The 19,617-nt window shown below is 33.9% G+C and overlaps 1 protein-coding gene across 1 annotated transcript in view; it reads left to right on the forward strand.

The window, feature by feature from the left end:
• The window catches only part of CNBD1 (cyclic nucleotide binding domain containing 1), a 397,045-nt gene that overhangs the window by 135,363 nt on the left and 242,065 nt on the right, over positions 1-19,617 (forward strand). The gene's annotated exons all lie outside the window — the stretch shown is intronic.

Consider the following 19,617-nt stretch of genomic DNA (forward strand, 5'->3'; position numbering starts at 1 on the left):
TCACGAAGAACCTAGGGGCATGATGGGAATGAAGATGCAGACCTACTAGAGAATGGACTTGAGGATATGGGGAGGGAGAAGGGTAAGCTGGGACAAGGTGAGAGAGTGGAATGGACATATATACACTACCATATGTAAAATAGATAGCTAGTGGGAAGCAGCCGCATAGTGCAGGGAGATCAGCTCTGTGCTTTGTGGCCAGCTAGAGGGTTAGGATAGGGAGGGTGGGAGGGAGGGAGACGCAAGAGGGAAGAGATATGGGGATATATGTATATGTATAAGTGATTCACTTTGTTATAAAGCCGAAACTAACACACCATTGTAAAGCAATTATACTCCAATAAAGATGTTAAAAAATATATTATCCAACCACAGAAGTCTGCAATTAAAACTTGGGTTATTTCCAGTTGCCGTGTAGGTTTATACTTTTTTTGTTTTTCAAGGCAAAGTTAATTTCAGTGAGTAATTCTTGATAATGGCAGCTTTTTTCAACACTGTAATTTTAGGCACGAGAAAAATGGGCACATCTATGTCTGTGTGTGTATTTGTGTTGTGTGTTTGCATGTAAGTGAGCTTTGTCTTCTTCCTAGAAGGTGCCTAAATTATTAAGGAAAGTATGACTTTTTTTAACAGTGTTTTGATTGCTGCTATAAACCAGGTACCACATTAAAGTGCTTTATACATTATACCTATTTTTCCACTTAAGTTTAATAGGATTTAATATTAGGTTAAAAGTATTGTGCAACTCCCCAATTCATAAAGGAGAAGAAAGGTCTTAATATCAATATAATACATGTGGAAAAAAAGGATTTTGGTTGATTGTAATTTTAGTACAAGGCATCTACTGATGTGTTTGTTGAGAAAATTAATATATATCTATATTAATAGTATAACAACTGAAACACAAGAAATTATAGTGCACATCAGATCCACTAAAAGCATGTATTCACTTTTGCTTGAGTGTTTTGAAAGAGAGACTGGAAAATTGTGGCCTATCAAGATGAAGGTAACGGTAATAGTGTGTGGGCTAGCAGCCATATCACATGATGAACAGTTCAAGTGACTTTGGAATTTATCTAGAGACAAGAATACGTAAGAGTGGTACAATAGTGATAGTTGCCTTTAAATTCACTCAAACCGGGACTTCCCTGGTGGCGCAGTGGTTAAGAATGTGCCTGTCAATGCAGGGGACACGGGTTCGATCCCTGGTCCGGGAAGATCCCACATGCCACAGAGCAACTAAGCCCGTGCTCCACAACTACTGAGCCTGAGCTCTAGAGCCTGTGAGCCACAACTACTGAAACCCGTGTGCCTAGAGCCCATGCTGTGCAACAAGAGAGGCCACCACAGTGAGAAGCCCGCTCACCACAACGAAGAGTACCCCCTTCTCGCTGTAAATAAAGAAAGCCCATGCACATCAATGAAGACCCAACGTGGCCAAAAATATAAATATATAAATTCACTCAAGCCTCCTTAACACAGGGACTGTGTTCCTGGAAAAAGAAGTGTTGATTGGATCACTGTTACAAGAATTGTAATGGCAGAGTCCATATGGCCCCCTATAGATATCTATTTGCTGAAGGACAATTTATTGAAAAGACCATGGGTTTTCCAATCCTCTGCAGTACTATCTTTACTCTAGTGAAGTGTCATATACTCGAGTGGTTGGTTCTGGCTTCTATTCTCTTACAGTCTATTGGCATAGCTTTCTGCTGAGAATGTATCACCTTAATTACTTAATTTTATAATTAGACTTAATATCCAAAAAGTTCTCAAATCTTGTTCTTTAACTTTAATAGAATCATAGCTATTTTTATTCCTTGAATCTCCACATAAAGTTTAGAATCAATATTCAGAATATTAATTGAGATTCCATCATCAATATATTGATGTGAGGAAAACTGACATCTTTTCAGTATGTCTTCCAACTCATGAATAGTTTGTCCTTTCATTTATTTAAATTTTTCAAAATTTATCTCAATAACATTTATAGTTTTAAAAGAATAGGACTTTATATCTTTTGTTAGAATTACTTGTAGGAGTTTCATATTTTGATGCTATTATAAATAGTATCTTTTTAAAATTTTTATATTCAGTTTATTTAATTCTACTATATGGATATGCCTGATTTTGGTGTATTGACCAAATAGCAATATATGTAGAACTTGTTAAACTCACTTGTTAATTCAAATAATTCATCTGTAACTCTCTCTGTTTTCACTATACACAATCTTATCAACCGTGAAAGTTGAGAATTTCTTTCCTACTTTCCAATCTTTATACCCTTTCCCCCATAACACTATTACTACACTGGCTTTTATCTTCAGCAAAATCTTACTTTTGGAAACAAGGTTGAAGATTCCCCCTCTGTCCCATGCAACCTTTACTCTGTGTAACCTTTACTATAGGGGTTAGTCCTTTGATATTTACCAAAGTATTAACATACCTAGTTTTAAATCAGTTATCTCACTTACTTTCTGCTTAAAATTTTCTATATTCTGTGTTTCTCCTACCTTTTCCTCATTTGAATATTTCTTATTATGTAATTTTCCAGTATATTTGCTTGAAAGTTATTATTTTATTATTTGTTTCTCTAGAAATCACCACACGTATTCTTGACTTGTCAAAATGTAATGTTAATTGACATGTTAATTTCCAGGTAAGGAAAGGGCCTTAGAACGCTGTAAATCCATTGTACTGCCCCCTAAAAAACATGCTATTTTTTCATGTCTTTTAAAGTCTCTATATTTTTACTACAAATGATGTTATTATTAAAAAATTCAGTATTATATTTTTTGTTGCCTTTTATTTCTATTCCTATATCCAATTTTACTTGTCTAAAAAGCACCCGTTTAGTTTAGTTTTGTTCTTTGGTTTTTTTTTTTTTTTTTTTTTTCTTTTTTGCGGTACATGGGCTTCTCACTGATGTGACCTCCCCTGCCACAGAGCACAGGCTCTGGACGCGCAGGCTCGGCGGCCATGGCTCACGGGCCCAGCCGCTCCGTGGTATGTGGGATCCTCCCAGACCGGAGCACGAACCCGCGTTCCCTGCATTGGCAGGCGGACTCTCAACCGCTGCGCCACCAGGGAAGCCCTCTTTGGTTTTTTTTTAGCTCAGGTCTTCTAGTGACAAATTTACTCAGTTTGTTTGTTTGTCGGAAAATGTTATTACTTCACTTTTAAAGGACATTCTCTCCAGGATTAGATTTCTAGATTTTGCTGTGCCGTAGGTAGGTTTCTTATTACTAAATCTGTTTTATCTTCCATGGGCTTTTAAAATCTGTGGCTTGCCTTTTCTTGCTCAGTAAAATAGGCACTACTTATTAAAAATTTGCTTCTATTCCTTTCACTCACTTCTCTTCTTCTGCAGCAACAATTACATGTATGCTAGACCTTCTCAATGTATCCTCTGTAACTCTTACTCTATATTTTTCATTCTTTTTCTGCATGCTTCACTTTGGCTATTTTCTTTTGATTATTTTTGGTTCATATATTCTATATCTATGTTTATTCTTCTGTTACTACTATCTATTTAGTTCTTAATTTGGTTGTTGTGTTTTTCATTTTTATAATTTCAAATCTTCCATATGCTTTTTATAGATTTTCCAGTTCCCTGAAGAAGTCCAAGTCTCTTTGAAGCATAGTAAGCAAAGTTTATTTTACAGCCTATGCCTGATAACTCTAATATCTAGAGTTGTGGGTTTATTTCTATTGTCTGTTTTTCTGCTGTTTTGTTTTGTTTATGGTGTCTTTCTCCAACTGGGCCTGATTTTTTTTTTTTAATGTGCCAACCACTGTATTTGAAAAATCGTAGAAACACTGAGAGCATTAGAGATATTTCTTCTCTCCAGACAGGATTTACATTGCTTCTGGTGAGCTTTGAGGAGCACTAGCAATATGGACTTCTTAATCCAATTTAAGGAATTGAGATGATTCAACAGTGAGCCATAGTCCCTCTGTGGTCTTAATTTTAATTCACCTTTACTCTGAAAATTAACCTTTTGGGCTACCAACCAATTTGTAGCATATTTACTAGGCACATATTTAGCATGCCTGGATTCCAATTTTTGTTCTCCATTTTCCTTCTCATAACTATAGGAATTGAGAGATTTATAAGGGAAAGGCAACTCCAAATACTAAGTGCACCTTTCTTCGTGGCATTATTAACCCTCTGATGCCTTCGTGTAAATATTTTTATATTTTGTCCAGGCATTAAATTGTCCTCCAAATTTTCCACCAAATTTAGGAGTAAGTTGGTCCTTGCCAAAAGACACATGCCTATAAATGTGTATGCCAAACTCGAATACATCTCTCTCTAGTTCTAAAGCACATATTCCTAACCAATATGTGGCTTTTTCCTACTAACTCTATATCTAAGTTTCAAAGAAAAAAGCACAGTGATTCCTAGAGGTCATGAAGGAAGTAGAGATTACTGGCGGTTATGAACTTCAGTACAGTCCTGCAACAACCTTTGGGAATTCACTACAACTAGGGCTAGACTTCATCCTTTTAGTTTTAGTGACCCAGTGTTGTCAGCATAATGGTGACAAATCCTCGGACATAGAGTCACAATACCAATCTCATAGAATGTGATGTATAACTTACAATGCCAACCTACTCAAAACAGTCATGAAAACTAGGTTTATGTCAGTCAATTAGTGATCTTTATTACTGTTGTTAAGTGGCTGGAAATAAAAGATGAACTATAATCAGAAGGTTGTATGTAATTAGAACAAGAGTTATTTGGACGTCACATAAGCTATCCTACTCCCAGGACAAAGAGAGCTGAAATCCATGGTTCAGAACATTCTCTTCCCTGGAGGAGTGAGTGCTGCTGCCTTATAAATTTGGTGGGTTTCCGTTTTTTATCCACTAGGGCGCCTCATCTCTCTTTCTATTCTAGTCCTTCCTCCCTAAAGAAATATCCCAGATACTTTGATCAGAGCTTTAGGTATTCCCAAACCTTTCAACTGAATAATTACAGACATTCTTGTTTTATTTCTAGAGTAGTTATTACTTTGATACATTAGGCGGGTTTTTTTTTAATTTAATGTACAGCCTTATGTATCTTAATTCCAGATGGAAGTTATACACATTTTTATTGCCTGATTTATTGATAAACACATGTATTTAGAATTTTACACATTCTGGAAACTGCCTCTATTAGACTGTAATTTAATATTTTTGAAACTAATAATTCTTTCAAAAAGCGTGATTAAATCATATATCTGTATGTTTGTGTAAGTTCATACAATTGTTAAAATGTATTTTATTTTTACTTCCTATGATCTACTAACTGTGTTACAATTTATAATATAATTATGTCTTCATGTCTTCAAGCTAGGGAATTTGCATTTCCAGGTTTTGTTTGTAAGGTAAAAGTTTTGGATTAGATAATATTGATGGTTCCTTCCAGACCTAAAATTTCATGACTCTGTGATTCATGTAGGTTTGGAAAAAATGATTCTACTGGCTGCATTTTTAACTTAGGTACAATCCACTTGTTTGCTGCCATCATTGGTCGGGGCATCATCTCTTCTACATGATCATGCACTTGAGAGTTGAGCTCATTTCTCTAGAGATGGAATATTAAGCATGTCTACAAGTTGGCCTCATATGTGAACAAAGCCTTTAAAAATTGATAATTTTACTGTATTAATTCCAGTGAATAAGCTTGAGGAAAAATGGGTAAAAAGTACAAGGAGAAAACACAAGCATTTCTCAATGTGTATATATGGTATGCCTTAAAAATAAAGGTCCACTCTAATAGTTGTGCAGTTATTATGGCATTACTAATTCTACTGTTGGTATTTTGACTGTGCTCTTGAGATCTTAACACTCCTGATGTTACCAGAAAATATTTGCTATGCATAAGTATAACATTTCTACTTTTATTTTTGAAGATGTTATTGATGGCAGTTTTAAATGACACACAGTGTTCCTTTACAGATTTTTAATGTTTGAAAAATTTAAAATAAGACCAATAAGGGAGCTTTAAAGTGAAAGCCAATTGTGTTTAGTCACAATATTTAAACATTTTCCCCACCTTTCTCCAGGGTAAATATAGGCTTTCTTTTAGAGATTTCAGAGCATTCCTTTCTTTTTTCATTCATCACAAATTAAAATTATTGAACAAAGGCCATCTGTTTTTACTCAGTACTTAACTCATAACCTTGTATTTTTAAAATTTGTCTCTTTAAAATGTGATTGATCTCCACCAGTGTGTTATTTCTCTGTGAAATTTTTTTCATACCTCCTAATATACTTAGGGTTTTCACCTGAGGAGAACTAAGACTAGCCTTTCATTTTCATGTTTCTCTCCAATAAAGAATTTAAATAATCACTCACAAATAGGAGAGACTAATTTGACCTAAGAATAGTTATCAACTGAGCTTGTCTTGGAAATAATTATCCAAAAAAATACTGAGTAACTATTATACAGTACTCTAAAAAGATGTAACAAATAATCTCCTCTATAGCTTTAGCAAATTAGACTTTGATAATACATTAAGCATGCTGAGGTGTGAACAATTCATCATCTGTTCTTGCAGTGTTTAATTGCTTTTTAAATTGCATCTGTGATTTTGACCTCCAACAAAAAGCAAGCATGACTTATTGGGTTACTCATAGAGCAGCAGAATCACTTGTAGATGGATGCTATCTAACTCATCACATTCTGATAGTTTTTAGTTAATTTACAAATCACTTGCATGTGGGGGGCACTTAAAATGTGTTTTCAATAAATGAATGTAATAATGTTTTAAGTAATATGTTCTTAAAATGGTAAGAAAAAAATCCTAGTTTTTTGGGGTTTTTTTGGTCATTTTGAATGGGTTAAGGGGTCTGAGAAAGAAGTATTAGTTGATTTTCCACTTTCACTTAATTGTAGTCTTCACAATAAACCTTTGTGTTCATATTAAAAAACATAAGAAAACCAAGGTTCCAGGTGATTAAATAATTTACCAATGTGCCAATGTTTATATGTGCTCAATTTATGTGTGTTTAGGCCAGAATGTGAGACTAAGCTTGTATAGTTACTCTAGTTTGTGTTTTGATGAGCTAATTTCAAATCTTTTCTAGAGCAAAGGGTTTTATCGATCAATAAGTTCATCTATGAACTTAATAAATAAGAGGAAAAAGATAATTTGTCAGAACTTGTTTAGGGTTTGATGTTCAACATATGTAAAACGTCATTAAAAATGTACTTAAAGGGCTTCCCTGGTGGCGCAGTGGTTGAGAGTCCGCCTGCCGATTCAGGGGACACGGGTTCGTGCCCCGGTCCGGGAAGATCCCACATGCCGCGGAGTGGCTGGGCCCGTGAGCCATGGCCGCTGAGCCTGCGCGTCCAGAGCCTGTGCTCCGCAACGGGAGAGGCCACAGCAGTGAGAGGCCCGCGTACCGCAAAAAAAAAAAAAAAAAAAAAATTGTACTTAAAGAATCTGAAAATAAAGCTATTTTCTCTTCCCTTCTCAGCCAAGCCACTTCCTCTCACTTAAGTTTTTCCCTTCTCCTAAAGTATTCTTGGCCAGGAAGGCAGTACACTAGAAGGATCTAAATATTGTACCCTTGAAGTAGGTAAAGCTCCAGATCTCTTAGCCTAATGTAAGACTTTCTCACACAGAAAGAAATATAGTAAGCACTTTTGTGATTGCCCAGGAATAAAGTGCAGAAATTATCTTCAACAAAACTGTGTGTTACTCGAGACATGTGAACCAAGTATAGACCTGTTTGAAGTGAGAAAAACGGACTGGTCTTGTTCTCAAATTAGCTACACCTGCTAATTTGGTGCAAAGATGAAGGATTTTTAGAATGAATAAACAAGTCTCTGCTTTGTAAACTTATCTGTTTATATCTTTTGTTTTATCTAAATGATTTTGGTGTTATTCCATCATTTATTTGTTGTTACCATGGCTGTTTTTGCTGTTGTTACTGTTTTGAAAAACTAGTTTTGAATAATTACAACCATAGAGAAGAAATTTTGTGGATGTTTATGTCAGGCAGTAACAAATATAGTGAACAGTGGAAACTTGGAATGAAAAGTTCTAGGGATCCACTGGAGTTGCCATTTTTATTTCACTTCAACTTTGTCTTAATCTTTAATGCTTTTGAAATTTAGCATTTTAGATGTAGGTAAATCTCATATCGGCATTTATATGAGATTTACTCTGTGCTCAAATGTTCCAACTTCCTCTGCTCATTAACTCACTTGCTCATTCCTAAGAGCGGTGTTGTGTACACAGCTGCTAAACTCCTAGGAGAGCTCCCATTTGGTTCTGTCAGTTTCATTTTTTTTTTGGAGGGTGAGGAATTTATTTGATGTCTCAATCTGCAAATAATTGTGTAATCCTTCACTCTCTGTTCAGGAGGTGTCAGAGAGCTGGGTGCTCACAGACAATAAATAAGGGGGTGTCCAAACTTCTGGACATTTGGGCATGGTGTCCCCTTGTGAGAGAAGAGACTCCTCCTGCTGCCTCTCTGATTATTCTTCTCTGTTTACACCCTACTCTCTGGCTCAGTATTTGTTCCATTACCTTATTTCTCTTTTCACAGCTGTAGTCCTATCCAGCATATATCAGATTATTCTCTTTTGAATAGCATTAAAGCTTTTTCGAGTCTTCTTTCTGTCTAGCATGCGAAGGGAAAAACTACCTTTGGTATTGTTGGAGGAAAAGGTGAGAGGGAGAGAAATAAACATAAAATACAGTGAATAATAATTGCAGTGATTAATAATTTATATATATATATATATATATAGAGAGAGAGAGAGAGAGAGAGAAAGATCAGTTTTTAATTTTAAGCATATCATTGGGTGTGGATATATTGCATTGTTTAGTTACCATGATTTTCTTTGATGATTAGTGAGTTTGAGTGTCTTTTCACTTGTTTATTGACAGCTGAAATATGATTTTTAATGAAAACTGTTCAAATATTTTGCCCATTTTAAAAATTAAATTGTATTTTTCTTATTGAGGGTATAAGCCCCTTGCTAGTTACGTGTTGCAAATATCTTCTCCCACTGTGAGGCTTTACTTTTCAGTCTCTTAATGTTATCACTTAATAAGCACTATCTTAAATTTTAATACACTCTAATGTATTTATCTTTTCCTTTCTGGTTAACAATTTCTGTTTCTTGTTTAGGAAATCTTTCTCTACCAGAGCTTTAGAAAACATACTTTGCTACCTTCCAGAGCTTATGGTTTGTCTTTCATATTTAGATTTACAATTCACCTGAAAATATTTGGGATTTCATTCAATCTGGAGATTAATCAGGGGTGAACGTGCAGCTTTATATAGTCTTCCCATGTATGAAAATAATTTGTTTCTCCACTTATTAGGCCTTTTCTATTTTCTCTCAATAATGTTTTATTTTTCTATTTGAATTTGTTAATTTTATTTAGATCTATCTGTTATTTTTGATACTATTGCACATAGTATCTTTTAAAATTTTTTTGAGGTAAAGAAGTACAATTGATTCAGATATTGACCTTGTACCTAGTAATGTTATTTTATTAAATTTTCTTTAGATTATTTTGTATTTTAAAAAATTAATTAATTTATTTTTGGCTGTGTTGGGTGTTCATTGCTGCATGTGGGCTTTCTCTAGTTGTGACGAGCGGGGACTACTCTTGGTTGTGGTGTGCGGGCTTCTCATTCCAGTGGCTTCTCTTGTTGTGGAGCATGGGCTTTAGGTGTGGGCTTCAGTAGTTGTGGCTCGTGGGCTCTAGAGAACAGGCTCTGTAGTTGTGGCACATGGTTTTAGTTGCTCTGCGGCATGTGGGATCTTCCTGGGCCAGGGCTCGAACCCATGTCTTCTGCATTGGCAGGCTGATTCTTAACCACTGTACCACCAGGGAAATCCCTATTTTGTATTTTTTTACAAATACAAAATCGTACAATTTGCCAATGAAAGCATTTTTTCTGTTTCCTCTTTATATAACTTTTATTTCTTTTCCTTATCTTACAATATTGGACTTAAAATCCACTCTCATTAGGAATGATGACAACTATCAAATGCCATTGTGTCTCTTAGAGGGAAAGCTTTCAGCTTTATATATGACGACTGTTTTAAATAGATATGTTTACCTTATCATAATAAAGATATTCTCTTATATTCCTGGTTTCTTAATGTTTTTTGTTAAGATTGTTGAATTTTATTGAATTATTTTTCTATTATGGTGATCATATGTCTTTTTTCTTCCTTTATTCAATGGTGAATTATGTTGGTAAGTTTTTGAAGATTAAAGCCTCATTGATTCTTATTATAAACCCAACTTGGTCTTATGTATTATCTTTCTGATTATTGCTGGGATAAATTTGCCAATATTTCATTTAAGATTCTTCTGACTCATTTTCATGAGTGAATTTTTATTTAATTTTCCTTTCTGTACAGAGTCCTGTTCAGGTTTTATTTTTAATGTTATACTGGCCTCATAAAGTGAACTATGAAATGTTTCCTCATTTTCTGTTTTCTTGAAGCATCTATGGAAGTTTGGTTCCTCTTCTTTTTTAGCTCTAGAGATTGAGTGGCATTATAAGTTTGTAGTTAGGACCATGCATCTTGGTTCTTCCAACTACTTTATTCTTTTGAAAAAAATACATAATGTCTGTATGTCTCAATTGCTTATCTGTATATATGGGAATAATGATTATAACTATCTCAGAGATTTTATGGGGATTAAACACATTAATATTTGTAAAACTCTTAGAACACTCTTTGACACATAAAAGCACATAATACAAAATGCTTTTATCTGTACATCTCAATTGTTAATGAGGTAAAAGCTTATAGTATGTCTATATGCTATTTCTTCCTTTTTGAACTACATGTACATAGGGTTTTGGAATATTTTTCTGTTTATCTTGTTATTTTGACCTAAATAGCTCTCTGAGAGAGACTTCTTTAGCCCATGGGTGTAACCTCTGTCTTTCAAATTTCCACTGACATATTCAAGAAAAATACACATATCAGTGTCGTAAATCAGTATACATTAAACATGCAGCAACTTCAAGACATTTCTGAAAGTGCAGTTAGGCTGAGAGAGAGGAAGGCAGAGATTTACCTCTTATGTAGAAAAAGGTATAATATTCCTAGCATGAAGTGAGTGAGAACTACAGAGGAGGTTGAGTGACAGGGAAGGGAGTAGCTCTTATTAAACCTCTGAGAAATGCCCTGGTTTCTACAGTCCACACAGAGTGGTGATTCCATAACAATAATTACAGCCTACATCTGGATGGTATGTTAATAGGGTCTGATACAGTTTGTCCCAAAGATATAGTCACTCTCCAAATAGGACTTTTGACTGATATTATTGGTGGTTTGTATAACTTAAATTATTTGGTATCCTAATTATAATGAATATTAGATAGTATAAGGAAATATTAATTAGAATTGCAATTATAATTACAGCTACTCACCTAGTTAGTTAAGTACAATAAAGCTCTGAGTGACATATGTCAGGAAAATGTAACTGAGAGATTTATTTGAGAAATTTAGGGACATTCATGGTGAAAAAAAAAGAAATTATATAAATTGGTTTCTTTGAAGCTGTCTTGATCAGTGTCCATGATTTGAATGAGGAATTGAACATTTTGAAGCTGCTTTACTTTGTTGATGTCAAAAACTGTTAAATGCTTGTTTTTTGAAAACACCACCAAATAACCTGTTGAAACAAATGGCTTACCACAGAAAGGGAGGTATCTATCTTAATAGTGTTTAGTAGTTACTCAGAACGGGGAGAGCAAAGGCAAGATATTTATGAGGCTTTGAGTGACATGGCTTAACAAGGTTTTTTTCAATGATTGAGCTTGGTTAAGATTGGGCAAGATTCAGGATATAATATTTTTATAAGTGATAGACCCAGAGAGACAAGTATATTGAGGCAAGAATTTCTAAGTAAGTCTTGAAGAGTCCATGAGACTACTTGAGCTATCTTTTTTTTTTTTAACATCTTTATTGGAGTATAATTGCTTTACATTTTTGTGTTAGTTTCTGCTATATAACAAAGTGAATCAGCTATACTTATACATATGTGACTATATCCTCTCCCTCTTAGATATCCCACTCACCACACACCCTCCCTATCCCACCCCTCTAGGTGGTCACAAAACACCAAGTTGATCTCCCTGTGCTATGAGGCTGATTCCCACTAGCTATCTATTTTACATTTGGTAGTGTATATAGGTCAATGTCACTCTCTCACTTTGTCCCAGCTTACCCTTCCCCCTCCCCATGTCCTCAAGTCCATTCTCTACATCTGCGTCTTTATTACTGTCCTGACCCTAGGTTTTTCAGAACCATTTTTTTTTTTTAGATTCCATATATATGTGTTAGAATATGGTATTTGTTTTTCTCTTTCTGATTTATTTCACTCTGTATGGCAGACTCTAGTTCCATCCAACTCACTACAAATAACTCAATTTCATTTCTTTTTATGGCTAAGTAATATTCCATTGTATCTATGTACCACATCTTCTTTATCCATTCATCTGTTGATGGACACTTAGATTGCTTCCATGTCCTGGCTATTGTAAATAGTGCTGCAATGAACATTGTGGTACATGACTCTTTTTCAATTATGGTTTTCTCAGGGTATATGCCCAGTACTGGGATTGCTGGGCCATCTGGTAATTCTATTTTTAGTTTTCTAAGGAACCTCCTTACTGTTCTCCATAGTGGCTGTATCAGTTTATGTTCCAACCAACCAACAGTGCAAGAGGGTACCCTTTTCTCCATACCCTCTCCAGCATTCATTGTTTGCAGATTTTTTGATGACAACCAGTTTGACTGGTGTGACGTGATACCTCATTGTAGTTTTGATATACATTTCTCTAATTATTAATGACGTTGAGCATCCTTTCATGTGTTTGTTGGCAATCTGTATATCTTCTTTGAAGAAACGTCTATTTAGGTTTTCTGCCCATATTTTGATTGAGTTGTTTGTTCTTTTTTATATTGAGCTGCATGAGCTGCTTGTGTATTCTGGAGATTAAGCCTTTGTCAGTTGCTTTTTTGGCAGATATTTTCTCCCATTCTGAGGGTTATCTTTTCATCTTGTTTATCGTTTCCTTTGCTATGCAAAAGCTTTTAAGTTTCATTAAGTCCCATTTGTTTATTTTTGTTTTTATTTCCATTTCTCTAGGAGGTGTTTCAAAAAGGATCTTGCTGTGATTTATGTCATAGAGTGTTCTGCCTATGTTTTCCTCTAAGTGTTTGATAGTGTCCAGTCTTACATTTAGGTCTTTAATCCATTTTCAGCTTACTTTTGTGTATGGTGTTAGGGAGTGTTCTAATTTCATTCTTTTGCATTAGATGTCCAGTTTTCCCAGCACCACTTATTGAAGAGACTGTCTTTTCTCTGTTCTATATTCTTGACTCTTTTATCAAAGATAAGGTGACCATATGTGAATGGGTTTATCTCTGGGCTTTCTATCCTGTTCCATTGATCTATATTTCTGTTTCTGTGCCAGTACCATGCTGTCTTGATTACTGTAGCTTTGTAGTATAATCTGAAGTCAGGGAGCCTGATTCCTCAAGCTCCATTTTTTTTTCTCAAGATTGCTTTAGCTATTTGGAGTCTTTTTTGTTTCCATACAAATTGTGAGATTTTTTTTTCTAGTTCTGTAAAAATGCCATTGGTAGTTTGATAGGGATTGCATTGAATCTGTAGATTGCCTTGGGTAGTATAGTCATTTTCACAATGTTGATTCTTCCAATCCAAGAACATGGTATATCTCTCCATCTGTTTGTAGTATATTTAATTTCTTTCATCCGTGTCTTATAGTTTTCTGCATACAGGTCTTTTTTCTCCTTAGGTAGTTTTATTCGTAGGTATTTTATTCTTTTTGTTGCAGTGGTAAATGGGAGTGTTTCCTTTATTTCTCTTTCAGATTTTTCATTATTAGTATATAGGAATGCAAGAGACTTCTGTGCATTAATTTTGTATCCTGCTACTTTACCAAATTCATTGATGAGCTCTAGTAGTTTTCTGGTGGCATCTTTAGGATTCTCTATGTATAGTGTCATGTCATTTGCAAACAGTGACAGTTTTACTTCTTTTCTGATTTGGATTCCTTTTGTTTCTTTTTTTCTCTGATTGCTGTGGCTAAAACTTCTGTAAGCTGAGGTAGTTTGTGTCTTTCAAGGAATTCCTCCATTTCAACTAAGTATTCAATATGTTTTTGCCATAATGTTGTTCATAATATTAACTGAATATTCTTGTAATGTCTGTAGGATCTACAAGTACTAATGTCTTTTCTCATTCTTGATATCTATAATTTGTGTCTTCTTTCATTTTCTTTGTTGTGGTTAAACATTTTTCAATTTTCATAATTTTTTCAAATAACTATCTTTTGCTTTCATTTATTTTCTCTATTTTTATATTATCAATTTTATCTGGTTTTTACTCCTTTCTTCTTGGTTTGTGTTTATTTTGCTCTTTATTATCTTGTTTCTTAAGATGGATGTTTAGATCATTGATTCAAAACTATCCTTGTTTTTTAAGTAAGCATTTATTGCTGTAAAGTTTTCTCTAAACACTGCTTTAACTGCATCCTATAATTTCTGATATGTTATGTTATCATTTTTATTTAATTTAAAATATTTCCTCATTTTTTATACTGATCTTCTTGACTCATAGGTTATTTAGAAGTGTGTTGCTTAGTTTCAAAATATTTGGGATTTTCCAAATATCTTTCTGTTATTTATTTCTAATCTAATTCCCTTGTATGTTTTCAGTTTGGTTTCTAATTTAAGTTTGCTTTATTACTTAAATTATAGTTTATCTTAGTTAACATACCATGTGCATTCTTTTGTTATTGGATGGATTATTCTATAAATGTAAATTGGTTCAAGTAGTTTGATAATGTTATTCAAGTATGCAATGTCTTCTCTAATTTTTTCCCCATGTACTTCTTTGAGTACTGAGAGAGGATTACTGAAGTTTCTAACAATAATTGTGGATTTGTTTATTCCTCCTTTCAGTTCTATCAGTTTTTTCGTCATGCATTTTAAAATTTTGTTATTAGAGGAATACACATTTAGCATATTAATGAGATCTTGATCCCTTTATAATCCTGCAATGTTCCTCTTAACCCTGGTAATATTCCTTATTTTGTTATTTACTTTGTTTGCTTTAACGTAGCCTGCTTTTGATTAATGTTTGTAACTTTGCTTTTGATTAATGTTTGAATGGTATATTTTCCCCTTCATTTTACTGTTAAATTATTTATGTCTTTTTATTTAAAATGAGTTTCTTGTATACTGCATATACCTGAATTCTACGTGTGTGTGTGTGTGTGTGTGTGTGTGTGTGTGTGTGTGTGTAATTCAATCTCTATATTTTAATTCAGGTGTATAGACCATTTACATTTCACTTAAGTATCACTGTAGTTAGAATAAACCTATCAATATTCTACTTGTTTTCTACATGTTCCATCTGTTCTTGTTTTTTTTTTTTTTTCACATTTAGAATTTTCTTTTGGATTCAATTTTTTAAATGATTCCATTTTACTTCCCCTATAGGTTTATCAATCATAGATCTTTTAAAAACTTTTTAGTGGTCTCCTAGGGATTACAATGCACAATCTTAATTTGTCACAATCTACCTTTAAATATTACTTATACCACTTCACGTGGTGTTAAAGTATTACAACAGCATATTTCCATTTCCGTATAATTCTTTATGCTTCTATTTTCATATACTGTATCTTATATGTTTCAAAATCCACAGTACATTGATACTATTTTTGCTTTAGATAATAAAAGTGTCTTTTAAAGCAATTAACAAAAATTTTTATATTTATCTTTGTATTTGTTATTTTCAGAACCCTTCATTTGTTTATGTAGATCCAAATTTCTGTTTGGTATTATGATACTTCTACTGGAAGAAATTGAGTTAATATTTCTGGTAGCACAGGACTGCTGATAATAAATTATTTCAGCCTTTGTTTGCCCCCAAATATGTTTATTTTACCTTTGTTTCTCCTTCGTTTTGAGGGATGTTCTCATTGATATAGAATTCTGAGTTAATCTTTTTTTTAATTTTACATTTTATTTATGTTATCCTGCTGTCTTCTGGTTTGCATAATTTCAAATTGAAATGATTACAATTCTTGTATGGGATGTGCTATTTTTCTCTGGCCAATTTTTAGATTTTTACTTTTCAAAAATTTTTCCACTGTTTGACTACAATGTGTTAGATAACTTTAAAAAATTATCCTGCCTGGTGTTTTCTGAAGCCTCTTAAATCTGTATTTTGATGGCTTTCATTAGTTTTGAAGACTTGCCAATCATCACCTCTTTAAGTATTTTTTCTGCCTCATTCTCTTTCTCTTCACCTTTTGGAATTCTTCCACAACTCCTGGATATTCTATTCTGAATTTTGAAAACCTTTTTTTTCCCTTGGGTTTTAGTTTGAGTAATTTCATTGACCTGTCATCAAGTTCATTAATTATTTCCTCAGGTATTATGAGTATCCAGTGACTCAGTTGAAAGTGTTCTTCTTATCTGTACCATGCTTTTTATTTCAATCATCACCTTATTAATCAAATGTATCATATATGGGTCTGGTTCATTTGATTTCTTTGTCTTCTACCAGTGTTTTGCTTTTCCTTGCTACTTCGCGTTTCTCAAAATTTGTACTTGATAAGCTCTCATGTATGTAAGATGGAGAGTAAATAGTATTTATGCTGGAAGTAGGGTTCACTTTTTTCTTTGTTCAGTTTTTGGAATGGAAAATTGAGCTGCATTTGCAGTTTTTATTGCTATGGTTACCCTTAGTCTGTATGGTTACCCTCAATTTCTTTATTCTGTGTTGCCGCTAGAATTTTTCCCAAGGTCCTGGTGAGATCAATGAAGAGTCAGCAAGTGAATGTGAACTGTTCTTGAGTCTGAAGCTTTTAATGGTTTTATAATCTCACTATAACCCTCACTCACACCCTTTTAGAATATTTTAAATGATTTTTCTTATCAGTATAGCACCCAGTGCCTCTTCTTTCTCTCATCCTCTGCCTCACTTATGTGCTTATCTCTTTTGACAGAGTTGGCTTTCCTTAGATTTTAGGTGTGTTTTACGTTCTGCAACCTCAGTTCTCTAATTTATTAGAAAATAAACTTCTATAGATTCTTTAGCTTTTTCTGATTGTTAGAGCATGATAGAGACATTCTTTATGGCTTTATATATGCTGAGCAGAATTCAAATAGGATTTTGAAAAGTAGAAAAATAAGGTATAAATGTAGGGAATAGAATATTTTTTTAACAAGAATATGGAGATATTTCTGAAGCAATGATTATTATATTCAGATTTTCAGATATTACTATTTTGAAATATTGTCCCTTGAGCAATACAAATAGTATAAGCCTGCTTTTAAGGTCAAAGCATTATTTATTTTCAAAACAGTTTTATGAAAAATGAAAGAACTCCTTAAATTATGGGATTATATTTGCTGAAAATACAAATTATAGAATTGATGTTAAACCATAAAACAAAACCAAATAGGTTAATAACATATGCCATATAGTCAGTATTTGAGAGTTCCATGAGATGTTACTAATCAGATCCTTTTAAAGTTCATTAATTACCTGCGTTTGAATACTTCTGTTGCAAGTAAAAGAAAATCCAACTTAAACTACCTTAAACTGAAAAGTAAATGAGCTTTCTCATAAAACCAAAAATCCAGAGGCAGTAAGCATTTTATGCACGAATTGAACAAGAGTTTCATAATGTTTAACAGTGTCCAGTGACATTCCTCTGCAATAACTCCCCTTGGCCTTCCTTTGAGTGTCAGCTTAATCCTTTGTCCAGCCAAGCTGTTCAGACCTTACCTTTAGATATGACACTGTCAAAGGAGCAGGGCCCAGCATTCAAGGCAAAAACTCAAGAGTCATTCTGTTCAATTCAGGTTTGGTCACATGCTTACCCCTGAACCAATAAGTGTCCCCAAGGGGGTGTAATATGCTTCCTGGATTTGTCTAAATCACAGAATTCTTTCCTGGAAGTGGCATTTATTTGAATGAATATCAGGAATACTTGGGAGGCAGAAAACTGGTTGCTAGTAGAACACTTCTTAGTATCCATTCTACATAATTTTTCAGTGCCTAGTGGGTATAAAGTACCAAACTGGACACTTTGGAGATTTAGAGTTCATGGAGAAAATTCACTATCTACATTAAAAAAATAGAGCAAAATATGACAATATATGGCAAAATATCAGTAAGCATGTTGTTGAGGAATATCATAAGAGACAAATTTTGGAAATTCTTCTATTGAAATATATTCCTGAGAGTCAGGATTTTAGAGCTTAGAATTATGTGAGAGATCATTGAGTTCACCTTTCTCATTTTACAGATGAGGGAACAAAGACCAGAGATGCTAAATGGTTTGACAGAGGTCATGTAGGCAGCAGGTGGTGAAGCCTGGGAGAGAATACAATTGCTTTGGCTTTGAGTTCTTTTCATTACCTCATGTTTATTCTGAAACAGAAAATGTTTGTTATCATATTATGTGCACATAAAGTCATTTGTCACTAAATAATGGTTTTTTTCAAGTGATAAATCGATTGCAACAGTTCTATCCTCCTTTCCAATGTCCAGGTTGTATGTATCCCTGCTTATGGATGTAACTTTCAGATTAAAAAGCATATTAGTTTTTCCCCCTCTGTTTCAAAGACATTTTTCAAATGTTTCACCTTTGACACCACTATCTAGTAACATTTATGAATATTAAGTAATGTTAGAGGTTAATGCACTGCTAATGATAGGTTGTTGTAACTCAGTTGGTCCCTTTGGCATGAAATGCCCAATAAAATGTTCTTTTTATAGCAAAACTAAGTAGTCTTAGTTATACTGTGCTTGACTGAGGACAATAGGATGTTTTGTATATTCATATGGCCTATGTCTGTCATGATAATCTGAAAAAAGCACTTGTGATTTTTATAAATCATTTTATAAATTATTGTTGAGTTTACCACTTTTTCTGTACTGTGCCACTCATACTTATGACTCTTTTTAGTAGTGCTTTATTTTAAAAATCAAGCTAAATTAACTTTTAATAGTATTTGATTGAGAAAAATTTAAATCACACTTGAAGGGAATAATTTATATGTTAAAAGTAGCAGTAGTAGTATGATTAAATTTATTAAGAAGGATACTTCCCTGGTGGTCCAGTAGTAAAGAATCCACCTTCTAATCCAGGGATGTGGGTTTAATCCCCGGTCAGGGAACTAAAATCCCACATGCCATGGGGTAACTAAGCCTAAGCGCCACAACTACTGAGCTCACACACCTCAACTAGAGAGCCCATGTGCCACAAACTACAAAGCCCATGCACTCTGCAGCCCTCACACCACAACTAGAGAAGAGAAAACCTGCATGCCAGAACTAGAGAGAAGCCCACGTGCCACAATGAAGAGCTCGTGCCCAGCAATGAAAAATCCAGCATGCCTCAACAAAGATCATGCGTGCTGCAACTAAGACCCAAGGCAGCCAAAGAAATAAAAAATAAATAAATAAAATAAAATAAATATTAAAAAAAAATTATTGAGGAGGAGTAAATTTGACACTGGTTTTACTAGCATTTTGTTATAAAATGCCTTCATCAACCCCATATCTCTTTATATTA

The sequence above is a fragment of the Lagenorhynchus albirostris genome, chromosome 17 (assembly GCF_949774975.1).
Source record: "Lagenorhynchus albirostris chromosome 17, mLagAlb1.1, whole genome shotgun sequence".
Classification (NCBI taxonomy): Eukaryota; Metazoa; Chordata; class Mammalia; order Artiodactyla; family Delphinidae; genus Lagenorhynchus; species Lagenorhynchus albirostris.